The following is an 8,226-nucleotide window of genomic DNA, read 5'->3' on the forward strand; positions in this document are numbered from 1 at the left end:
GCCTACCGTTACTCCTTGAGGTCCAAGGTCCTGTATGTTATTTTCATAGGTAGACTGGCTCCGACAGCCAAACACTCCATATAAACGTGAATCAGTTCTCAATTGCAATACAGTTCTATAAACATAAAGCCCTTTACCTTCATATCACATCAAAATAATTTCACAAATGTAAAATAAACACTTACTGTGCACTGTTTTAACCCGCTTTATCACAGTGGCAGCTGAGTGATAACATGTTTCCATTACATACAGGTGTTCGGAACATGCTAGATAGCTAATTAGCACAAATGGTCCCTCTGACTGCCCGTAAGCATGAGCTGTACCTTGGAGATATGGCTGTGGTAACACTAATCCTAACCTTAATCCTAAAATAGGTCCTTATGCTTCCAAAACTGTACCACAAGCGATGTGTGTTAATGTTCAGACTGAGTGTCGGTCTCTTAAAACAACTCCCCCAGTACAGAAAACTACTTTGTCCAATTACTCTTATGTGTAATGTAATGGAATTAAGAGTTATGATCAAGGGCTAAGGCAGACGGTGCTTGTGTCTCTCACCAATATGTCACACAGGAATTATTTGTATTCTTTCTATAGTTAACATAATCACTCTCCTCTCAGCAGACTCAACACACCTTGTCCCCAGATATTTATCATCAAAATAACAGCACCATTTTCTTATCTCTCTCTCTGTCAAGTTTTGCCATCAGTTACTTGTATAATTCTGCCACCTGGTGGATATTATGCGATACTGCAATACTGATACTATAATAGATAGTGAGTGGTTTAAAATAATTAAATACAAGGTGTGGACGTCATGAAAGCCTCCTACAATAAAACAGATTATATATGTGATACAAAAAGTCTAAACTGTATTATGTCATCAAATCAAATGTATTTATAAAACCCTTTTTACATCAGCAAATGTCACAAAGCGCTCATCCACATCAGTGGAGAGATCTGATTAGCTGGGAAACTGCTGTGAAGTCTCACATGATCTAAACAGGAAGAGAGAGAAGTCATGGCTGCAGTGGTGGCACAGATGTGAGGAAGCCCAGTGGCCGGCAAATGTTCTCCTTGATGAAACATTTGATTTTAATACCGTTTTCTGTTTCCAAAACTAGAATCTGTAAAAGAGTGTATTATGTTTTGTAGGCTTTACCCTTTGTCAAAGCTGTCGTTTAGGAGGGCAAGAGCGAATTGAGTTATTGTACATGCGCACTTCACACAGTAGGCATTTCCTAATAAATGCCAAAACACATCAATAGGATTTTGCTAGCTTGTGCTCTGCCCACCTCCTTGCTTGTTCTGCCCACTATGATTGATTTGCTCCCATTGGAAACGACAGGCTCTGGTCTATCTTGGGTTAGTCATACAAATCTTTGGTGGTGGTGTAGAAGGGTGAGTAGCTAGCTAATAAACTATTTGCAGGGTTCTTTTCAAGATTAAAATGGGCATGACAGAGGGCGTGGTCAGCCCGTCGAGGCGGCTGAATTTTAGAACATTTTAATGTCAGAAAAATACCTAGGTCTGTAAAAAGTAATTGTGACAATGCTGCAAGAGGGAAAGTACAGCCCCTGAACTAAACTCAGCAAAAAATAAACATCCTCTCACTGTCAACTGTGTTTATTTCCAGCAAACTAAACATGTTTAAATATTTGTATGAACATAACAAAATTCAACAAGTAAGAACAAGTTCCACAGTCATGTGACTAACAGAAATGGAAGAATGTGTCCCTGAACAAAGGGGGGGGGGTCAAAATAAAAAGTAACAGTCAGTATCCGGTGTGGCCACCAGCTGCATTAAGTACTGCAGTGCATCTCCTTCTTATGGACTGCACCAGATTTGCAAGTTCTTGCTGTGAGATGTTACCCCACTCTTCCACCAAGGCACCTGGAAGTTCCCAGACATTTCTGGGGTGAATGGACCTAGCCCTCACTCTCCGATCCAACAGGTCCCCAGACGTGCTCAATGGGATTGAGATCCGGGCTCTTCGCTGGCCATGGCAGAACACTGACATTCCTGTCTTGCAGGAAACCACGCACAGAACAAGCAGTATGGCATTGACATGCTGCAGGGTCATGTCAGGATGAGCCTGCAGGAAGGGTACCACATGAGGGAGGAGGTCTTCCCTGTAATGCATAGCGTTGAGATTGCCTGCAATGACAACAAGCTCAGTCCAATGATGCTGTGACGCACCGCCCCAGACCATCACGGACCCTCCACCTCCAAATCGATCCCGCTCCAGAGTACAGGCCTCGGTTTAATACTCATTCCTTCGACGATAAACGCGAATCCGACAATCACTCCCGGTGAGACAAAACCGCGACTCGTCAGTGAAGAGCACTTTTTGCCAGTCCTGTCTGGTCCAGCGACGGTGGGTTTGTGCCCATAGGCAACATTGTTGCCCGTGATGTCTGATGAGGACCTGCCTTACAACAGGCCTACAAGCCCTCAGTTGTTGCCATCCTGTACCTGTCCCGCAGGTGTGATGTTTGGATGTACCGATCCTGTGCAGGTGTTGTTTTTTGTCACGAAACGCGTGGGGCGCATAACGCTTCGTCACCCTTCGGATAGTGTCTTGAACGCACAAACAAAACGCCGCTATTTGGATATAACTATGGATTATTTTGAACCAAACCAACATTTGTTATTGAAGTAGAAGTCCTGGGAGTGCATTCTGACGAAGAACAGCAAAGGTAATCCAATTTTTCTTATAGTAAATCTGAGTTTGGTGAGGGTCAAACTTGGTGGGTGTCAAAATAGCTAGCCTGTGATGGCGAGCTATCTACTCAGAATATTGCAAAATGTGCTTTCACCAAAAAGCTATTTTAAAATCGGACACCTCGATTGCATAAAGGAGTTCTGTATCTATAATTCTTAAAATAATTGTTGTTTTTTGTGAACGTTTATCGTAAGTAATTTAGTAAATTCACCGGAAGTGTTCGGTGGGAATGCTAGTTCTGAACGTCACATGCTAATGTAAAAAGCTGGTTTTTGATATAAATATGAACTTGATTGAACAAAACATACATGTATTGTATAACATAATGTCCTAGGCGTGTCATCTGATGAAGATCATCAAAGGTTAGTGCTGCATTTAGCTGTGGTTTTGTTTTTTGTGACATTATATGCTAGCTTGAAAAATGGGTGTCTGATTATTTCTGGCTGGGTACTCTGCTGACATAATCTAATGTTTTGCTTTCGCTGTAAAGCCTTTTTGAAATCGGACAGTGTGGTTAGATAAAGGAGAGTCTTGTCTTTAAAATGGTGTAAAATAGTCATATGTTTGAAAAATGGAAGTTTTTGGATTTTTGAGGAATTTGTCATTCGCGCCACGCCTATCATTGGATATTGGAGCAGGTGTTCCGCTAGCGGAACGTCTAGATGTAAGAGGTTAACACTTTTTTGGTTACTACATGACTCCATGTGTGTTATTTTATAGTGTTGATGTCTTCACTATTATTCTACAATGTAGAAAATTGTAAAAATCCTTGAATGAGTAGGTGTGTCCAACCTTTTGACTGGTACTGTATGTGGAGTCCCAAAAAACAAGGCATTAACGTTATAGGGAATGGGGAGAGTGGAATGGAATGTGACTGGGGCGGAGATCTGTGTGGTTCATAAATTAAGGAAGGGGATAGTAGAATCTGGGGAACAATACCACTCCACTGTGTATAGTGATATCAGGAAATAGCTAGTTGGAGAGGAAGGACAGCTAACTGTGCACAATATAGAGACTACTATGAAGTTAAATTGAATGTCACACACCCAGATCATGGTGGGAGTAGCAGAGATAGTGTGGTCATTTCAGACACTATTGTCAGCTTTCAGTGAGGGGTTCATCAAAGGTACAATTGAAGGATGCTATAGTAACAGCATGGAACTGGACTAGAGCGCAAATGAGGGGATTTTGAAGTATGCATTATGGGAAGTGTTAGTAGTAGCAGGGGTTACCTTAGTAGCATTGTTGGGATATCATCTTCTGAGGGCATTGATGTGAAACGTATATACAGCGCTGAGTTACCTCAAGATTAAGTAAAGTTAAGGCCATCGAACGTTTATATCGGGTGGCCATGGAGGAAGGAGATAGGGAGTGAAGTGAAAATGACATGGCTTGGGAACACCTCTTGGAACCTGTTGCCGGACGGGGGAAGACTGGATGAAAGATAGAGGATGTTTTTTAGGGCCTTCATTTTTGTGCAACCCAGCAGAAAAAGTTTCCGGAAGGGATAGAGTCAGGTGAAGAGTGTGGAAATCGTCATGTTATCAAACTTAGTTTTTTCTTTGTATATATATGATGATGCATAGCTTAACACATTATTAATACTTACGTTTTGTGTTTATCTTTGCTTTTCAAGTTTTGTGCTAGCACTCTCTTAGGAACCAGAAGGAGAAAATGGAGGAAGTCAAAAGCTCCAGCTGAAATGTTATTCTAAGTTATCCGACGAGAGATGGACATAAGTGTGCATAGTGTAATTATAGATCAGAGGCCATACGTCTCGGCAGTGCAAACCTAATAATCAATTGTGAATGTTAAAACATGAACAAGAAATAAAATGATTTATCTTTTTTGTTAATTTGTAAGTAATTTCAAGTTTATTTCATGTTGAACAGTATGGAGTTAATGTTCAAAAGGGGGTACTGATGGGTTCTAAACTTGAAATATGAAATATCATTATTCATGTTGCTGAGGGAGAGAGGTGAATGCAGAACGTTTACATTTTGTCAGAACATGTTATCGTTAGACATCAGGTATCCTATGGCAAGGAGAAGGGCCTGGTAGGCTCGCGTCACTGGGCAGCTCGTGGCTGGGTTTCCCTTTGTAGTCCATAATAGTTTGCAAGCCCTGCCACATCCGACGAGCGTCAGAGCAGGTGTAGTAGGATTCAATCTTAGTCCTGTATTGACGGTTTGCATGTTTGATGGTTCGTCTGAGGGCATAGCGGGATTTCTCATAAGCGTCCGGATTAGTGTCCTGCTCCTTGAAAGCGGCAGCTCTAACCTCTAGCTCGGTGCAGATGTTGCCTGTAATCCATGGCTTTTGGTTGGGATATGTACGTACGGTCACTGGGTACGTCGTCAATGCACTTATTGATATAGCCATTGACTGAGGTGGTATACTACTCAATGCCATTGGATGAATCCCAGAACATATTCCAGTCTGTGCTAGCAAAACATTCCTGTAGTGTAGCAAATGATGGTCAGATTTGCCAAATGGAGGGAGAGGGAGAGCTTTGTATGCGTCTCTGTGTGGAGTAAAGGTGGTCTAGAGTATTTTTCCCTCTGGTTGACATGCTGGTAGAAAATAGGTAAAACAGAATTAAGTTTTCCTGCATTAAAGTCCTCGGCCACTAGGAGCGCCACTTCTGGATGAGCATTTTCTTGTTTGCTTATGGCCTTAAACAGCTTGTTGAGTGCGGTCTTAGTGCCAGTGTAGGTTTGTGGATAGATAAACTCTCTTGGTAGATAGTGTGGTCTACAGCTTATCATGAGGTACCCTACCTCAGGTGAGCAATACCTCGACTACTTTAATAATAGACATTGCACACCAGCTGTTATTGACAAATAGACACACACACACCCCCACCCCTCGTCCTATCGGACGGAGCTGTTCTGTCCTGCCAATGCACAGAAAACCCAGCCAACTGTATATTATCCATGTAGTCGTTAAGCCATGACTCGGTGAAAGATAAGTTATTGCAGTTTTTAATGTCCATTGGTAGGATAGTCTCGAACGGAGCTCATCCAGTTTGTTCTCCAGTGATTGCACATTGGCCAATAGAATGGATGGTAGAGCCGGGTTACCCACTCGTTAACAAATTCTCACAAGGCACCCTGGTCTCCGCCCCCATGTATTTCCTTCTTTTCTTCATGCGAATGAGTGTGAATTGTTGCCTTGTCTGGGAGCAAAATATCATTTGCATCAGACTCATTAAAGAAAAAATCTTCGTCCAGAGGTGAGTAATCTCTGTTCTGATATCCAGAAGTTATTTTCGGTCAAAAGAGACAGTAGCATCAACATTATGTGCAAATAAGTTACAAACAATGTTTACATTCAGCCATATTTCCAGACCTCTTTCCATGGTTAAATGCAGTGGATCGCGCTTTTAGTTTTGCGCAAATGCCACCATCCATCCACGGTTTCTGGTTAACGTAGGTTTTAATAGTCACAGTGGGTACAACATCTCTGATGCACTTATTTATAAAACGCACTCACCGATTTAGCGTATAGATCGATGTTGTTCTCTGAGGCTGACCGGAACATATTCCAGTTCGTGTGATCAAAACAATCTTGAAGCTTGGCTTCCGATTGGTCAGACCAGCGTTGAATGGTTCACGTCACTGGTACATCCTGTATGATTTTCTGCCTATAAGCCGGGGCGAGCAAGATGGCGTCATGGTCGGATTTGCCGAAGGGAGTGCGGGGAGGGCTTCGTATGCATCGTGGAAGTTAGAGTAGCAGTGGTCGAAAGTATTAACCCTACGTGTCGCGCAATCAATATGCTGATAGATTTTAGGTAGCATTGTTCTCAAATTTGCTTTGTTAATATCCCCAGCTACAATAAATGCAGCCTCCAGACATATAGTTTCCAGTTTACGTAGAGTCCAGTGAAGTTCCTTGAGGGCCGTCTTGGTGTTTGCTTGAGGGGGGATGTACACAGCTGTGACTATAACTGAAGAGAATTCTCTTGGTAGGTAGAATGGTTGTAAGGAATTCTAAGTCGAGTGAGCAGAAGGACTTGAGTTACTGTATGTGGTTATGATTACACCATGAGTTGTTAATCATAAAGCATACACCCCCGCCGCCCTTCCTCTTCCCAGAGAGGTGTTTATCTCTGTCGGCGCGATGCATGGAGATCCCCGGTGGCTGAACCGATTCCGACAACATATCCCGAGAGAGCCATGTTTCTGTAAAACAGAGAATGTAACAATCACTGATGTCTCTCTGGAAGGCAACCCTTGCTCAAATTTCATCTACCTTGTTGTCAAGAGACTGGACATTGGCGAGTAGTATACTCGGGAGCGGTGGGCATGTGCCCGTTTACGAAGCCTGACCAGAAGACCACTCCGTCTGCCCCTTCTGCATCGCCGTTGTTTTCGGTCAGCTGCTGGGATTAGATCCATTGTCCTGGGTGGTGGTCCGAAGAGAGGACCCACTTCAGGAAAGTCGTATTCCTGGTCATAATGTTGGTAAGTTTAAGTTGCTCTTATATCCAATAGTTCTTCCCGGCTGTATGTAATAAGACTTAAGATTTCCTGGGGTAACAATGTAAGAAATAAAACATTTAAAAAAAAAAAGGCGACCATCTCTGTCGGCGCCATCTTTGAACGTACCCTTTTTTTTTTTTTTTTTAAATCTCTGCCTGTCCAGACCACTCATTATCTCTGCCAATCATGGCTAGAGGGAAGGTTTGCTTCCTTTATCTGTGGCTAAAACAACTAGGCTCGTAATTTTATTCATATTTACAGATGGCACACAATTCTGTTAAGGCACATTAAAGTTCACATGTTCCAGAAGGCATTTCTGGCCCCCATAAAAAAAAATACAACATTTTGATCAAACACAAAAAGTTTACGTTCAAATGGCTCTCCTGTGAAATAGTGACCCCCGACATACGCTTAGTTTCCTGAAAAAAGTCACATTTCGTCCCTTTTCCCCTCATAATTTAGCCTAATGTTCTGACTTGGTGGTGCACATGTAGCCTATAGCCTGTTTTAGATAAATGTCATCATCGAATATTGTAAGAGCTTTCATTGTCTGCTTATATGCCCCCTTTATTTATCCTACGGTTCTGACTTGGTGTACAGGGAGAACACTAACACTGTAAGAACGGCCCATGTACGTCCGTTCTGGCTTGTTCATGAATGTTTTCATCGAAATTACGGATTGCCTCTTATTCACTCGTCGTCCCCTTATGCCATAGTTTGTACATCTCAGTTGTCAGTAGAAACCACATTTGTTTAAGCAAGTCATTTTATCAACTATGTTTTTTTTAAAGGCAGTAAATGAGGCTGAATTAACAGTTTTGCTGCCAGACAAGGCTCACCTGATAGCCAGGTGTAGCAGTGGTAAGGTGTTGGGACTGCTGTCAGGTCTCTGCTGTTGGGACAGCTTTATGTAGGCCCTAACAGTTTGTGGGCACCGTTTGTCACCGTTATAGTGCAAATAATGTAGTGTGTTGTGTAGTGGCATGCATGTAAAAACATTTTTGGGAGTTTCTCCC

Source organism: Salmo trutta, chromosome 8 (assembly GCF_901001165.1).
Source record: "Salmo trutta chromosome 8, fSalTru1.1, whole genome shotgun sequence".
Classification (NCBI taxonomy): Eukaryota; Metazoa; Chordata; class Actinopteri; order Salmoniformes; family Salmonidae; genus Salmo; species Salmo trutta.